Source organism: Macaca nemestrina, chromosome 9, assembly GCF_043159975.1.
Source record: "Macaca nemestrina isolate mMacNem1 chromosome 9, mMacNem.hap1, whole genome shotgun sequence".
NCBI classification, from domain to species: Eukaryota; Metazoa; Chordata; class Mammalia; order Primates; family Cercopithecidae; genus Macaca; species Macaca nemestrina.
This window is the reverse complement of record NC_092133.1, coordinates 59,399,383-59,417,054: the sequence shown is the minus strand read 5'-3', so window position 1 is coordinate 59,417,054 and position 17,672 is coordinate 59,399,383. Positions and strand designations below refer to the sequence as shown.

The 17,672-nt window shown below is 38.6% G+C and overlaps 1 protein-coding gene across 5 annotated transcripts in view; it reads left to right on the top strand.

Annotated features, from left to right (window-relative positions):
• The window catches only part of LOC105466156 (jumonji domain containing 1C), a 310,861-nt gene that overhangs the window by 192,815 nt on the left and 100,374 nt on the right, over positions 1-17,672 (top strand). The window contains exon 1 of one of the 5 annotated variants that reach the window (XM_011715126.3): positions 13,605-14,491. The exons of 3 other annotated variants lie outside the window; for them this stretch is intronic. The gene's annotated coding sequence lies outside the window, so the exon portion shown is untranslated. Of the gene's footprint in view, positions 1-13,604; positions 14,492-17,672 lie in introns of those variants that run through there. One more of the 5 variants, XM_011715128.3, reaches the window with a different exon arrangement.

The window sequence follows — 17,672 nt, the reverse complement described above, 5'->3', positions numbered from 1 at the left end:
GAAAAATTAGCTGGACATGGTGGCGGGCACCTGTAGTCCCAGCTTCCCAGGAGGCTGAGGCAGAAGAATGGCGTGAACCCAGGAGACGGAGCTTGCAGTGAGCCGAGATCGCACCACCGCACTCCAGCCTGGGCAACAGAGCGAGACACCCTCTCAAAAAAAAAATAAATAAATAAAAGACAAAAAAGAAAACCTAGAGTTTTAGTGGGGAAGGTCTTTTAAAGAAGTGTTATCGAAATTTTATTAATAGTTATTGACCTGAGAGGAGATTAGTATATTTGTTTTCCTTGTACATTTTAAAAATATAACTTTGTTATCCCTTAACATGCTAGTAGGGGAAGAAAATTTAAATGAATAATAATTTGTAATTGAAAGAAAACACTTCAGTGCCAATCTTTAATTGTGTGATAAAGGCCTTTCAATATAGTCTTTCTGTGTTGCATGTCAGTACTTTGATATTTCACTCCTGTCAAAATATTGGCATAAATTACCAATACTTAAAGAAATATGGTAGAAACTTGAATTATTTTATTACTTTACTATATTTTGAATCTAAATACTACTTAGCACAGGTGATCATTGTCACCTAAATGTGTTAATCTTTTAAATATGCAAAAATAGCTGCTGCATCATATTATATACTTAATGGAAATTGTGACTCTCATTTGTCCATTGAAAAATTCAGCTTCCAGATTGTTACTGACATCATCAGTTTTAACAAACAAGGAGGTAATGGAGAAATAATTGTAGAGCCTTGATGACTTATATTGCACAAGAAACAGATGTTTGCCAGATGGAAATGAACAAAACCAGTGCAAAAAAGATGTCTTATTCAAGTTTCTAAGAGTACAAACAATGAAATGATTAGGAAAAATTGGAAGATACATATTAGCTTTTGACCGAAAAAGGTCAGGAAATCAGTCATATGCAAACGTAATGTCATATGTCCTACTCCCTGAGGAGGGTGTGCTTGACAGGACTCAAGACTGAAAACATTTTATTTTAGCTTAACCTCAGTTTCTCCTGTGATTTTTATGAGTATTAACATTTTAACGCAAGCATTGCTTTTATGGTTGGGTTGATTTAATAGTATAATATTTATTATTCCCACAAAATTATATTTAATTTTTATCCTCAAGAGGTAAAGGATCGGCTGGGTGTAGTGGCTCACACCTGTAATCCCAGCACTTTGGAAGGCCGAGGCGGTGGATCATGAGGTCAGGAGATCAAGACTATCTTGGCTAACACAGTGAAACCTCATTTCTACTATAAAAATACAAAAAATTAACCAAGTGTGGTGGCACACATCTGTTGTCCATGCTACTCTGGAGGCTGAGGCAGGATAACCGCTTGAACCCGGGAGGCGGAGGTTGCGGTGAGCCAAGATCACACCTCTACACTCCAGCCTGGGCAACAGAGCAAGACTCCGTCTCAAAAAAAAAAAAAAGGGCCAGGCGCGGTGGCTCACACCTATAATCCTAGCACTTTGGGAGGCCAAGGCGGGTGGATCACAAGGTCAGGAGTTCGAGACCAGCCTGGCCAACATGGTGAAACCTCATCTCTACTAAAAAAAAAAAAAAAAGAAAGAAAAGAAAAATTAGCTGGGCATGGTGGCATGCGCCCGTAATCCTAGCTACTAGGGAAAATTGCCTGAACCTGGGAAGTGGAGGTTGCAGTGAGCCGGGATTGCGCCACTGCACTTCAGCCTGGGCAACAGAGTGAGACTCCATCTCAAAAAAAAAAAAAAAAAGAAGCTGGATGTGGTGGCTCACGCCTGTAATCCCAGCACTTTGGGAGGCTGAGGCAGGTGGATCACGAGGTCAGGAGATCGAAAGCATCCTTTCTAACACGGTGAAACCCCATCTCTAGTAAAAATACAAAAAATTAGTTGGGCAAGGTGGCGGTTGCCTGTAGTCACAGCTACTTGGGAGGCTGAGGCAGGAGAATGGCGTAAACTCGGGAGTCAGAGCTTATGGTGAGCCGAGATCATGCCACTGCACTTCAGCCTGGGTGACACAGCGAGACTCCGTCTCAAGAAAAAAAAAAAAAAAAAGAAAAAAGAAAAAGGTAAAGGATCTGTGGATCCCATGCCACACAAGCATCTTGTGTAGTTTTACTTCTGTCAAGTGGGACGGCCTACTTGTTTACTTAATCAAGTTTAAAATGGGAGATGTTACTTTTTACCTTTAATTCTGCCGGTTCGTGTGAATAATACATGAAACATTCAGGAGTACTTATTTTATGCTTTTTTATATATACACAAGTGGGCCAGACGCGGTGGCTCACGCCTGTAATCCCAGCACTTTGGGAGGCCAAGGCAGGTGGATCATGAGGTCAGGAGTTCAAGATCAGCCTGACCAAGATGGTGAAACCCTGTCTCTACTAAAAATACAAAACAAAATTAGCCGGGCGTGGTGGTGGGTGTCTGTAATCCCAGCACTTGGGAGGCCAAGGTGGGTGGATCACAAGGTCCGGAGTTCAAGATCAGCCTGGCCAAGATGGTGAAACCGGTTTCTACTAAAAATACAAAACAAAATTAGCCAGGCATGGTGGTGGGCACCTGTAATCCCAGCTCCTTGGGAGGCCGAGGCAGAGAATTGCTTAATCTCAGGAAGCGGAGGATGCAGTGAGCCAAGATCACGCCACTGCACTCTAGCCTGGGCGACAGAGGGAAACTCAGTCTCAAAAAAAAAAAAAAAATATATATATATATATGTATGTATGTATGTATGTATATATACACACACCACACATACATACATACACACACACACAAGTGGTAGCAGTGTTTATGAAGAGTTTGATTTATCACATTTATCTATACTTTGCTCTTAAACATTGTTAAATAGATTGAACAAGATAATATTAAAATCTTAGAATTGAAAAGAATCTTTAATATTTTATAAACCACCCCCAGCCAGAGGCAGAAATGTATTCCTTATAGTGACGACTTGACAAATTTTCATTCAGAATCTTTTTTTTTTTGAAACAGAGTTTCATTCCTGTTGCCCAGGCTGGAGTACAGTGGTGCCATCTCCGCTGACTGCAACCTCTGATTCCCAGGTTCAAGCTATTGTCCCGCCTCAGCCTCCCGAGTAGCTGGGACTACAGGTGCGTGCCACCACGCCCAGCTAATATTTTTGTGTTTTTAGTAGAGATCGGGTTTCACCATGTTGGCCAGGATGGTCTCAATCTCTTGACGTTGTGATCCGTCCACCTCAGTCTCCCAAAGTGCTGGGATTACAGGCATGAGCAACCGTGCGTGGCCTACACTAACTTTTAAAATAATCATACATATTTATTATGTGTCCCTCTTCTCTTCCAGGCAAAACATTCACCATTCCTTCAAATGATCTTACTATTTTGTAGTTTTTTTTAATTGATATGGAGTGTCGCTCTGTCACCCAGGTTTGAGTGCAGTGGCATGATCTCGGCTCATTGTAATCTCTGCCTCCCAGGTTCAAGTGATTCTCCTGTCTCAGCCTCCTGAGTAGCTGGGACTACAGGTGTGTGCCACCACACTTCAGGTAATTTTTGTATTTTTAGTAGAGATGGGGTTTCACCATGTTGGCCAGGCTGGTCTTGAACTCCTGACCTCAGGTGATCACCCGCCTCAGCCTCCCAAAGTGCTGGGAAAACAGGCGTGAGCCACTGTGCCCAGCCTATTCAAGTTTTGATTCCTCCCAGTACCATTTAAAAATATATATGTGGTATGTATTGGTTTAGTGTCTTCAAATCCTTCAGGATTCTTTCACATAAATTAATTAGTTAATTTAGAGACAGGGTCTTGCTTTGTCATATAGACTGTAGTACAGTGGCACAAACACAGCTCACTGCAGTCTTAACTTCCTGGGCTCAAGTGCTCCTCCTTTGTAGCTGGGACTATAGCCACATGCCACCACGCCCAGCTAATTAAAAAAATTTTTTTTGTTGTAGAGATGGTCTCACTATGGTGCCCAGACTGGTCTCAAAGCAATCCTCCCACCTTTGCCTCCCTCCCAAAGTGCTGGGATTGTAGTGTGAGCCCCTGGACCCTGGCCTCTTTCACATGCATTTCAAGGAAGCTGGTGCTTCTATACATTCTACTTGAGTAGTTTGAGTTTTTAAACCTAAATGTAGGTAAACTTTTTCATTATTAAAATTTAAGGTTAATTCTTGTTTCAGCTTTTTAAAAATTTTTTTCTATTTCAATGGATAGAAATCCAGATTTTCCTGATCATTTTAAAATCTAGATCTTGATTGTTTTTTTCATAAGACATATATTTAAATCACTATATCATTTGTTTTGAGACAGAATTTTTGCTCTTTTGCCCAGGCTGGAGTGCAGTGGCACCGTCTCAGCTCACTGCAGCCTCCGCCTTGCGGGTTCAAGCGATTCTCCTGCCTCAGCTTCCTGAGTAGCTGGGATTACAGGTGCTCGCCACCACACCTGGAGAATTTTTTATATTTTTAGTAGAGACGAGGTTTCACCATGTTGGCCAGGCTAGTCTCAAACTCTTGACCTGAGGTGATCCACCTGTCTTGGCCTCCAAAGTGTTGGGATTACAGGCATGAGCTACCGTGCCCAGCCAGCCATTCTGTCATTTGTTAATTTGAAAATAGAGATAGCTTTCAAGCGATAATGAGTGTATAAGACCAGAAATGAATGAATAAGGTTAATAACAGTGCTGTTTTCTTTTTTTTGAGATGGAGTTTTGCTCTTATGGTCCAGGCTGGAGTGCAATGGCACAGTATCAGCTGACCGCAACCTCTGCCTCCTGAGTTAAAGCAATTCTCCTGCCTCAGCTTCCCAAGTAGCTGGGATTACAGGCATGTGTCGCCATGCCTGGCTAATTTTGTATTTTTAGTAGAGACAGGGTTTCTCCGTGTTGGTCAGGCTGGTCTTGAACTCCCGACCCCGGCCTCCCAAAGGTGCTGGGCTTACACACTCGGCAACAGTACTGTTAATCAGTACACATTTTTTGTTTGTTTGTTTGCTTTTTTTTTTTTTTTTTTTCTGTCACCCAGGCCGGAGTGCAGTGGCATAATCTCAGCTCCCTGCAGCCTTTGCCTCCTGGTTTCAAGCAATTCTCCTGCCTCGGCCTCCCAGGTAGCTGGGATTACAGGCATGTGCCACCACACCTGGCTACTTTTATTATTATTATTATTCTGTCTTAATTGTTGTATCTTTAGTAGAGACAGAGTTTTACCATGTTGGTCAGGCTGGTCTCAAACTCCCAACCTCTAGTGATCTGCCTTCCTCAACTTCCCAAAGTGCTGGGATTACAGCTGTGAGCCACTGTGCCTGGCCTATTAATCAGTACTCTTTAACCCACTGCAGATATGTAATTATCATCCAGCCTGTATTTCATTGACTTACCTATTGTAGGTTGTCTTGATAAAAGTTTTAAGTCAAGTTCCTTAAATCTTAGTTTCAAATCTTATTAATCTAATAACTTTTGTTTTTATTAAAATGTAGGCTGGGTGCAGTGGCTAATGCCTGTAATCCCAGCACTTTGGGAGGCCGAGGTGGGCAGATAACCTGAGGTAGTTGGAGACCAGTGTGACCAACATGGCGAAACTCCATCTCTACTAAAAATACAAAAGTTAGCCAGGCGTGGTGGTGCGCACCTGTAATCCTAGCTACTTGGGAGGCTGAGGCATGAGAATAGTTTGAACCCAAGAGGCGGAGGTTGCAGTGAGCCAAGATCACATGATTGTACTCCAGCATGGGAGACAGAACAAGACTCTGTCTCAAAATATTTAAAAAGCATATAAAATAAAATGAAATGCAAATTACTCTCAATGAATATATTTTGCTGTTACTTGGTCAATTTGTATTTAAAAAATTTTCATTATACTAATTATCCATTTTTGGCTCAAGATACCCCACCCAAAATATTCTAGTAAGAAACCAGAATTTGCCATCCCCAAAATATCTTTTTTTGCCATGTTTTGAGCTAGCTATTCTGAGAATCTGCAGACACAGGAGTAATTCTGAAAAGCTGCCCTTTTGTAAAAGAAATTTACCCATCTATAAAGAAAATCTGCTTTAGTAAAAAGTTATCTGTATCAGGAAAAGGGCTGCTCCAGACAGCTGTTATTCCCTGAGAGACTTCAGTCTGCATAACAAGACTATCTTTATTCATCATATATTTTCTCCGCTCACTCTATTTCGTATGACTTGCATAGACACCAACCCTTAAAAGCCCCAAGCTTCTATTCCTTCTGTAGCTTCAGATGCTGTATAAGCTTCAATCATCTGACTTCAGTGAGTCTCATATTTTGTGGGACTACTGTTATTACATATGTAATTAAAATTGGTTTCGTGGCCGGGTGCCGTGGCTCAAGCCTGTAATCCCAGCACTTTGGGAGTTTGAGGAGGGTGGATCACCTGAGGTCAGGAGGAGACCAGCCTGGCCAATATGGCGAAACCCTGTCCCTACTAAAAATACAAAGATTAGCCGGGATGTAGTGACGGTGGGCGCCTGTAATCCCCACACCTGCCTCAGCCTCCTGAGTAGCTGGGATCACAGGCACCTGAGACCATGCCCAGCTAATTTTTGTATTTTTAGTAGAGACAGGGTTTCACCATGTTGGCCAGGCTGGTCTTAAACTCCTGACCTCAAGTCATCCCCCGGCCTCGGCCTCCCAAAGTGCTGGGATTACAGGCGTGAGCCACAGTGTCCAGCCTCAACTGCCTATCTCTAATGTCTTGGCAATGTCATGATTTTTACAAAGACTGCCAGTTAATGGCTCTGAGCTTATCTCTACCACATTTTAGTATTCTAACATATAATTTAATCTATGATTTTAGTTATTTAAAGCATGAAGATGTTCATAGTGTTGTTTATAATACAAAATTGAAAGCAGTTTAAGCATTCAGCCTTAAGAGAATGAATAATAAAACTAATGCTTTAATAAACTCGTGCTTATTTATTAAGTAGTTACTTAAAATGATGGCAATGTAAGAACATGAGATTATTAAATAAAATGAGCAACTTAAAATTTGCGTGTATCCTGAATGTTGATAAGTAATATGGTTGTGAGGGAAAAAGGGACTGAAAGTGCGTTTAAATAGTTAACTAGCTGGGTTCACTAAGGATAAGAATATGGGATCTTCTTCATGCATTTGTTTTACAAATTTTCTCAAATATAATTATGTTACTTGTTAAGAAAACTCTATTTTTGGAAACAAAAAGGATCCTGTACATACCATTTAATCTTTAGTTTATTTTTTTAATCTCTAGTTTATATTTTCCATAGTAAAATCACTTTTTCTTGAGAGAAATAAAAGTAATTAAATAAGCTTTCCTTTTCTTCCAAATATTAGTGTTTTATCATCTTGCCCAATGTTCTTTTTCTGAACATAGCTTTAAAAACCCTTTATGTTGAATTGATTTCCTTCTAATCCTACTTATTTCTCCTTTGTGAAAGGTGACATATATCAGTAAAGCAAATTAAAAATGTATAGAGTTATGTCATACTTCTTTTCCTTTGTACTTTATGACTTTGCCGTTTCTTCTAGACAGGCTTCATTTTTCTCCATTAGCGTTCAGAGTTTAAAGTTTAATTCAGCAGATGGCAAAACACTTTGCTCTCTGCCACCCCTGCGAACCAGCATGAAAATAAATACAGTGCTTTCACACCATCTTACGATGTAAAAACCATTCAGCTGTGAATTAGGAAATCCAAGTTCTGGTCCTAGCACTTCTATAAACAAGATTTTTGACAAGCAAAGTCACTTAAACTCTGAGTGTCCATTTTTTTATCTGTAAAAATGAGAGTATTTCTAACATTAAAGTAATAGGACTAAAAATTTTGTATTTCCTTTTTAAAAATACCTATATTTTTAGAGACAGAGTCTTGCTATGTTGCCCAGGCTGGTCTCCTACTCCCTGAACTCAAGCCATCCTCTCAGCTCACCTTCTAAGTAGCTGGGATTCCAGGGGCATGCCACTATGTCTGCTTGTATGATTGCTGCTTGATTTGTATGATTACTGTATTAATTTCTGTTTTCTTATAAAAGGCTGAATACTCTGCTGGGGTAAGAATTTTGTGGTCTTTTCCTCACTATTGCATACCCTGGGCCAAAGTATGGTGCCTTGCACATAGAAGCCATTTTATACCTATTGATAGAATGAATGTGCTACAATGTTTGCTGGAGAAAGGAGAGTTAAAAAAGTCTTAAGGTCCATATCTACTAGAAATCCTTGTAAAACTCATAGACTATTGACTATTGAAGGTTTGAAACTGTGATACACAAGTTTGGCATTACATAGAAGATCTGCATGGAGTTATTAATGTTAAAAACTTTATTATTTTTTTTTTTTGAGACAGAGGCTCGCTCTGTCACCCAGACTGGAGTGCAGTGGCACAATCTCAGCTCCCTGCAACCTCTGGCTCCTGGGCTGAAGTGATCCTCCCACCTCAGCCTCCTGAGTAGTGTGTGCCACCACACCTGGCTATTTATTCTTTGTAGAGACAAGGTTTCACCATGTTGCCCAGGCTGATCTTGAACTCATGTGCTCAAGTGATCCACCTGCCTCCGCCTCCCAGAGTGCTGGGATTATAGGCGTGAACCACTGCGTATGACCTAATGTTAAAAAGTTGATCCTTTGGACATTACAGTGATGTAGGAGTCACATTTTTATGTATTTTCATAGATTTTACAATATGCCGTATTGAAAAATAATGAATTACAGTCAGCTTTCTTGTAAGTCCAGTCAAGTTGAATTCCTGTTACTACTGTTGTTCATCTTTTTTTCCTACCCATATGTCTTAAAAAATATTTATACTGCTAGATAATTGAACTTGCAAGAGTTTTTGCTTTTTAGTTTGTGAGTCTGTTTAATTTTTTAAAATCCAGTGGTTTAGGCTTCCACATGTGTAAAGATGAGAGATGTATTCTTTTCATGGCCCAAGATAAACGGAACCAAAATCCTTGTTTATTTATTTATTTTTTAATTTTATTTTATTTATTTATTTTTTTTGAGACGGAGTCTGGCTCTGTCACCCAGGCTGGAGTGCAGTGGCGCGATCTCGGCTCACTGCAAGCTCCGCCTCCCGGGTTTACACCATTCTCCTGCCTCAGCCTCCCGAGTAGCTGGGACAACAGGCGCCCGCCACCTCGCCCGGCTAGTTTTTTGTATTTTTTAGTAGAGACGGGGTTTCACCGTGTTAGCCAGGATGGTCTCGATCTCCTGACCTCGTGATCCGCCCGTCTCAGCCTCCCAAAGTGCTGGGATTACAGGCTTGAGCCACCGCGCCTGGCCGAATCCTTGTTTATTTTAACTCTTAAAATTGTACATATAAGATTCTCACATTATTGGAAGGAATAGATTTTCTTTGGATAGGCAGACAGTGTTGCCTTCCTTTAGCCTCTGTTTACTTTCTGACCTCTGTTGATTTATTCAACTTGTAACCTAGAAACCAACTAAAAAGGAAGGAAGTTAGAGATGTGTATTTCTGGGCAGTAACTGGAGTAGTTTCCTCTTCCCCTAGCCTGGTTTAGCAGCCAAAAAAGGCCTTTTACTCCCCTCCCCACCTCCCAACAAAAAGAAAAATTAATGTTAACTTTTCACCTTTTTACCTCAGTCCAGTGAAGAAGGTATAAGCCTTAAGAACAACCAGTTTAAAGGACTAAAATGTGTGAAAGGTGGGATCTACTATTCCTAAGGAGTTGTAATAACAGGAGTGCATTAAGGAGACTTGATGTAAAACCTAGCAATTTATGCTTGATACCAAGTGGGTTCTCTCTGTCATTACTTCATTATTTTTGTTTGTGTTAAAAATTTACCAATATACCAGACCAATTAATACCAGACCAGTCACATTAATATATTTATATTAGCCAGATGTGGTGGCACATACTTGTAGTCCCAGCTGCTCAGTAGACTGAGGCAGGAGGATGCCTTGAGCCCAGGAGTTTGAGGCTGCAGTGAGCTGATAGCTTCACTGCACTCTGGCCTGGTCAACAGAGTGAGACCCAATCTCTAATATGTCAAGCCCGTTTTAAATATTTAAAAGGCATTGATTGTTACCAACTAGTTGTAACTCTGCATCCTTTGCATCAAGAATTGATTCTATAGTATTTATAGTAGTGGAGAAGCTAGTCTTATTTTAATACAACCATGATGTAGTGTGAAATATTTTTTTAAAATGAATGGCTTCTCAGTATTGTTAATTACATTAATTTTACTAAAAATTAGTACATTTTTGTTACTAAGATTGTATGACTTAGGCAGTTGTATGGTTTAGCTAAGCCTACTTCTGTGTGCTTTATGATTCTGTAAGGCATTGAAGCACTTGAGAAGCAAAAACAGCTGTTTTTAAGTCTATATCATATACAATGTAGACAAACTTGAGTTTATGCAAGACTATGAGATAAATCCTGTGAAAGTTTCTAATGTACAATAAATTGGGGAAATGTATTAAAGTACTTAAAATTTGATAGTTTATAATATTAAGCTGTATTAAACATTTGCTTTTTTTGGTTTGGTAACATATTGTGAGTTCTTTTATTTACATAGATTCTTTTTATTTTTGTCTCAGTGATTGATTATGAATGAATTATTAGGATGGTTATATGTGATTTAATATCCACTTGACAACATTATTCAAAACACTTCGTTCTAAAGTTACCTTGGCTGGGAGTGGTGGCTCACGCCTGTAATCCTAGCACTTGGGGAGGCCAAGGTGGGCAGATCACCTGAGGTCAGGAGTTTGAGACCAGCCTGGTCAACATGGTGAAACCCTGTCTGTACTAAAAATACAAAATTAGCTGGGCCTAGTGGCGTGCACCTGTAATCCCAGCTACTTGGGAGGCTGAGGCAGGAGAATTGCTTGAACTCGGGAGGCAGAGGTTGCAGTGAGCTGAGATGGTACCATTGCACTACAGGCTGCGCAGAAAAGAGCGAAGCTCCATCACAGAAAAATAAAGTTACCTTTTTGTATCATGCATGTTCTACACAATATGTTCTGTAAAATAAAGCCATATTTTACTCACAGTCCTGCTAATCATTGCCCATCTCTTCTCATTCTTTTTATAAGCGCAGGTTCATCATATACTAAATTAAAAATACCTTTTCAGTAGCTTTTCTTTTTTTTGGACACAGAGTCTCGCTCTGTCACCCAGGCCGGAGTGCAGTAGTATGATCTTGGCTCATTGCAGCCTCCGTCTTCCAGATTCAAACAATTCTCCTGCCTCAGCCTCCAGAGTATCTAAGACTACAGACATGCCACCATGCCCTGGCTAATTTTTGTATTTTTAGTAGAAACGGGGTTTGCCATGATGGCCAGGCTGGTCTCAAACTCTTGACCTCAAGTGATCCACCCGCCACTGATCCTGGCTTCTTTTCAGTAGCTAACCTGCTAATTTCTGTGAAATGAAAGTGATACTTCTGGAATAGATATAAAGGGGTTATGTATGTGTTATTTTTAAAAAGTCAGTATGAATACAAAATTAGCCAAGTGTGGTGCATGCATGTAATCCCAGCTACGTGGCAGGCTGAGGCAGGAGAATCGCTTGAACCCGGGAGGCAAGGGTTGCAGTGAGCTGAGATCGCACCATTGCACTCCAGCCTAGGCAACAAGAGTGAAACTCTATCTCAAAAAACATTTTTTTTTAATTAGTATGAATTTTTAGATTTACTGAAATTGAGGTTTCTCCATGGGGATAAATTTATAGTGAAAGATTATTTACATCCAGGCATGGTGGCTCATGCCTGTAATCCCAGCACTTTGGGAGGCTGAGACGGGTGGATCACTTGAGGCCAGGAATCTGAAACCAGCCTGGCCAACATGGTGACACCCCTGTCTCTACTGAAAATACAGAAATTAGCCGGGCATAGTGGCGTGCACCTGTAGTCGCAGCTACTCTGGAAGCTGAGGCAGGAGAATTGCTTGAATCCCCACGGAGGCAGAGGTTGCAGTGAGCCGAGATCACGCCACTGCACTCCAGCCTGGGCAACAGTGAGACTCTGTCTCAAAACAAAACAAAACAAAGACTATTTACATACATCTTAAAATAGATTAAATATTTTCTTGCACCTACACCTACAAGTGTATTTTTAAAGTTTCAGTGCATGTTACTATATATAATTCCTCTGTTTCATCATTAATTTCTACAATAAAACTGAAACCATTTCAATTAAATTGTAATATAGAAGTGTGGTTGACTAAGTATATGGCCAGCTTTCCTGCTCTAAGTCAGAAACTTGCAAATTTTCACTGGATGCTCTAAAGGTTAAAATTTAATTATACTGACAAATTAATAGACATAACCTGATGTTTTACATAGAGCCACAAATTTATATTCCATTCCATCTCTGCTCCTTGATTTGTTGAGTAGCCAGAGTCAGTCTCATATCATCACATAAGTCTCCACTGTGAAACGAGAAATTACTATAAGGCCTGGCAGGATGACTCATGCCTGAAATCCCAGCACTTTAGAAAACTGAGGTGGGTGGATCACTTAAGTTCAGGAGTTCCAGACCATCCTGGGCAACATGGTGAAACCCTGTCTCTACAAAAAATACAAAGAGTTAGCTAGGCATGGTCATGCCCACGTGTAGTCCCATCTACACGGCAGGCTGAGGTGGGAGGATCGCTTGAGCCCAGAAGCCAGAGATTGCAGTGAACCAAGATCGTGCCACTGTACCGTAGCCTGGGCAACAGAGCAAAATCCTGTCTCAAAAAAAAAAAAAAAAAGACTAGACACAGTGGCTCACACCTGTAATCCCAGTACTTTGGGAGGCCAAGGCGGGTGGATCGCCTGAGGTCAGGAGTTTGAGACCAGCCTGGCCAACGTGGTGAAACCCTGTCTCTACTAAAAATACAAAAATTAACAGCATGGTAGCACACACCTGTAAAGCCAGCTACTTGGGAGGCTGAAGGAGGACAATCGCTTGAACCCAGGAGGCGGAGATTGCAGTGAGTTGAGATCACACCACTGCACTTCACCTGGGTAACAGAGCAAGACTACATCCTCCAAAAAATAGAGAACTTACTATTAGAGCATCCTTGTCTAGTAGAAATAAAATGTGAGCTACTGGTGTGATTTTAAATTAAGTCTTTACATCAAAATTTTAACATAGGTAAATTAATTTTACAGTATTTTATTTAACCCAATATATCAAAATATTAACGTATCAAAATAAAACTATTCATGAGATACATCTTAATTCTTTTTTATGTTCAATGTGTATTTTATACATACAGCACACATCTCAATTCAGATTAACTACATTTCAGGTGCTCAGTTGCCACATATGGTTAGTAACTACCATATTGGACAACATCGGACAGCGGAACTCTAGAATTTAGATAGATGTTAAGAGACTATATTATATAACACATCTGAGAAGTACATTTTATGCTTTCAAATTGTAAGTATCTTAGAACTATCTAGGTTAAATTGTTTTTTGTAATGAGTGAAAATGGTTGAATATTTTCAAATCTACAAAATACTACCAGTTTTTTTTTTTAGTAAAATGCCTATGAGATTGTTGAGGTTTTTGCCTAAAAATATTTTAAATTGATTTATTTTGAAGTTTTTAATATTTTTAAGGCAAAATGGTTATACTAATAAATAAATCGTGCCCAAAAACTTACAAAGTGTATTTGATTTTTTATTTTTGCCAACTTGAGAGTCACATGTTATTTCTTTTCTGCACTTTCTCACCTTGGTAAATCTGGAAAGCAAAAACTTAGTATTTGCATTTGCCTTATGAAGGAGACAGTAAACTTGAGCTTTCAGTCTCGCCACTAGTCTGTCTTTGTCTGTTGTTAAAATTATGAGCCAGTCTCTATGGCCGCAGCCAAATGAGTAATCACCAGTAATGTGACTCGTGCTGGAAGTGACTCCATCAGCACCTGTGACGGGGGATTAGTTACAGTTTACAGAGCACCGCCTCTTCCCTTCTCTCAGTGTGCCCTAAGCCAAGTACTCGTTCTCATTTGGGTGTCTGCACTGTTGGAAGCTACTGCACTGTGTTTCCACGCAGACAGAGTACAGTGGGAAAGGCTTTCTCCAGCTGATGGATGGCTGTTCTCTTTATTTGGAGTATCTTACTGGTTATGTAAGCGACCTCGAGAGAAATTATCCTGACCCAGATCGGAGGATGCAGTAGTGCTTCAGCTGCAGGATTTCTTAGTCGTTAACACCACAGTGCTGATGACAAAGAGCGAGTTGTAATCCTCATCACTGCCGGGGCTCAGCCAGAGCAGACAGAAAATCGTCATTTGCTCGTCGGAGACTTGTTAGGTTACAGCTCCTGCTTCGTTCTGTGGTCTTGGCTTTTCTTCCTATACAATGACGCCGCTGCAAGTGAGCTCAGAAATGCTTGGTTTGAGAGCCATTTGCCTGTGATTTTGAAGACTAAAGAAGTATTTACACTAGATAAATACTCTTCCAGAACAAAATGGAAATTTCAGCAAATACTTATTGACCTTTAAAGCCTTGCTGTGGATTTCTGAGATTTAAAAATACTTTAAAATTCTCAAGAACAAAGTACGGTTTGTATTTTTCTGCTTCCTTTTTCTTTTGTCTTAATTTACATTTGGTTTTTTCTTCTCAGCCTGAGAAATTAAGGTCACTGCCTTTTGTAAAAGATCTGGCCTCAATGTTTTTAGTTTTAAGAATTTTTAACTTTCATTTGTTTAAAAAGGTTTATTGTGTTTGTAGTAATTTAATAACTGTAAATGTTAATTTAAAAACTAGAGTTTAATTGTTTAAAGTATGGCAGAAGTGCTTCAAATTAGGGTTTTCAGACTAGTGTTTCAAGAGAAGTGAGGGTATTTGTTTTGTGAGGTTTTTTTTTTTTTTTTTTTGGTTATTCCCTTCCCCACCCCCAACTTGTTTTCTAACAGTATCGTGTTTTTCAATAGACCTGCTTGGGTGGGAATTTGGACTTTGTTCTTTCAAGTCACTCCAGTCTTTTTTTTTTTTTTTTTTGGTAGACTAAATCTTAACTTCTAAAATGTTGCTTAGGTTGTTTTCTGCTTTAGTATTTACCTTTGGTGAGATTTATATTAGTATTTTTGCAGTTAATAAGCTTTTTTTTTTTTAAACTTGGAATTGTTAACTGTTAACCAGAGATTGTTAGAAACTAAGACTGCAGACATAAGCTCCTTGAATTTCCTGTTAAATGTGAAATGGTGAGCTTTAACATCGTTTGTTTGAGCAGCTGAGTTGTGTTTAAGAGCTGTAGCTGATTTATTTTAAAAATGTTTTTCGGGGAGGGCTCATCTGTTCGCCTCTTCCTCATGTGAATGGAATGTGGTGCAGCATGGAGCCCCAAACAGGATACAGTTGTTCTAAGCATTCTTCCTATAGTTTGGTAGGCCCTACTAGAAACGCAGGCCTTCAACTATATTTATTTTGGCCATAGACTATTTTTAAAGTGTGTTTAACACTGATAAATGACCTTAAAAAACATTCTCACTCCATTAATAAAATTGAGAAAGCATTTTGTTTCAACTGAACATTTAGTGTTAGTAATTTTCATTTTGGGTTTCAAAGGCTTTTTAGGGCATTTGAGTAATAGTCTTTTGTGATTAGGGCCATATTCTACTGTGACTTTCATCAGATGTTAGCTCATTGCTTCCCTTTAGGCTGTGGAAGTTACTCATAGAATCATATATCTTTAGAGTGTTGAATTAGTTATGCATGAGTTCTAGTTTCTTTACATTCCAGTGCACCTAGACCCATGAACTATTTACTGCAAATTCATCATGCCAGCTGTAGGACCATTTGTTTTTATTTAAATATGTTTATTATTATTTTTAAACTTAAAATGTTCCTTTGAAACATACTAGACTAATACACAAATTAACAATAGTTACATGGTGGATTTGCCAGTTAAAAACACCGGGGTGTATTTTAATATCACTTCATATGTTGTTTGCCTTTCATTTTTCCTTAAAGTAGAGCAGTCACACATATTCACTGTTGCTCATTTAATAAATATTGAAACATTTCTTTAACAAATACTATAAAAGTATTTATCAGCACTTTTTATTTGCTATTTAAGAAGCATGATATACTTTGGACTTCCATTTGTAAATGATTATAAGTACTCATGTCCTTATAAGAGTATTCAAATTTGATCATTGTCAGCTAGTTTTCTTACATTTCTGGTAGCCAAATTTTACTTGGCTTTCAATGAGATATCTTAAAATGTGAGATTTTTTTTTTAGCTTAGAAATCTTTTTTTCTAATTAACTTAGAATAATTTAAATCATAGGTCGGCTTGTTGAAATTTACCCTTAGAACTCTGACCTACCTTGAAAAGGAGAGCTCTCTTCAGAAGAATGTTTTTCATATTATAAAATGATTAGGTCTCATAGGAAATGCAAGCCACCTGTATTATTTGCGTAAGAAAGAGGCACTCCAGAAGGAGAACTTTACTTCTTTTTCAAATCCTACTTAATTGAATTGTATCTTTAGCCACTTAGATAATACCTTTTGTGGACCTTTTTGTTAACCTTCATGGGTTGACCTGACATGGTACTGTTTGAAAAGAAATAGATCATTTGATAATGTTCAAGGATTAAAAGTCCTTTTGAGAAGATGCCAGTGTTTTCTAGTTTACTTAAAAACTAAACTGACAGCGATATAATATGAAAAAACATTTTTTACAGTAGGGATCAGCCAAATATCCCTGTTTATGTTACATATTTCATGTCAATTGGTCACATAGTGGTGGACACTTTTAAAGCCTAAATACAATGAATGCTCTTGAATTTCTTACAAACTTTTTGTCACTTGTTAAGTAAAATAATAAATAGGATTTTATGAAATTGGAAAGTGTTAAATGATAACAGTAGAAGGAAATAGCTAAATAATGTGAGGATTTTCTATTTTGAAAATGTGATTTCTCACCCAAATAAAAATAATTTTGATAAATAATACAGTGCTTAAAAGGTTAGCCCAGGATATGGGAGAGAGGGTGTTACTGTGATTAGATTTTCTAATCTTAAATATTGAAAATAAGTGAAAATGTAAGATAATTTTTTCCTGTTTTTTTAATTAAGAAAATATTATTTGTAACTTCATGATGTAGATAGTGTAGAAATAAGACTTGCTTAAATTTAATATTACATTTTTAACTTTGAAACATTGTTACAGATTGCAGTGAGTCAACCTGAAATTCCTCTTAGGAATTTCTTAAATACAGAAATTAACTCCTTAAAAGCCACTCCAAACCAAACATCTTGAAGTTTTTCCCTCGAGTGTGTTTATTGTTACTAACAAGATGTTATATGTTTTTAAAGACAATAAGAGAAAGGGGAAACACAATGATTTTGAAACGCCTGGGAATTTGTACTGTCTATGCCAAAAGCTTTGTTTTATGTGGAAATATTAACACAAATTACCCTGTAGCTAGAAAGATTTCTGCATGTGATATAGGTAACTTAGAAACTGAGTTAGTTATTAATTCCGTTTTCGGAACTGTTTTCCAATTATTAAAAAAAAAATTTTATAGTAAAGCCACTGTGTTTTTTAAATGGTGGAATTTTGTTTTCATTTTCAAGTTTTTAGAATAGCACCGTGAATATAAGACACTTGTATTTTATTTAATCTTCATCTACTTTGAAAGTTAGTGTGATAGTCATAAAGAAATTTATACATTGTATCCCTGTTTCCTTCCTCTTCCTCCCCTGGCTCTGTCCCTGTCACCCCCACCCAA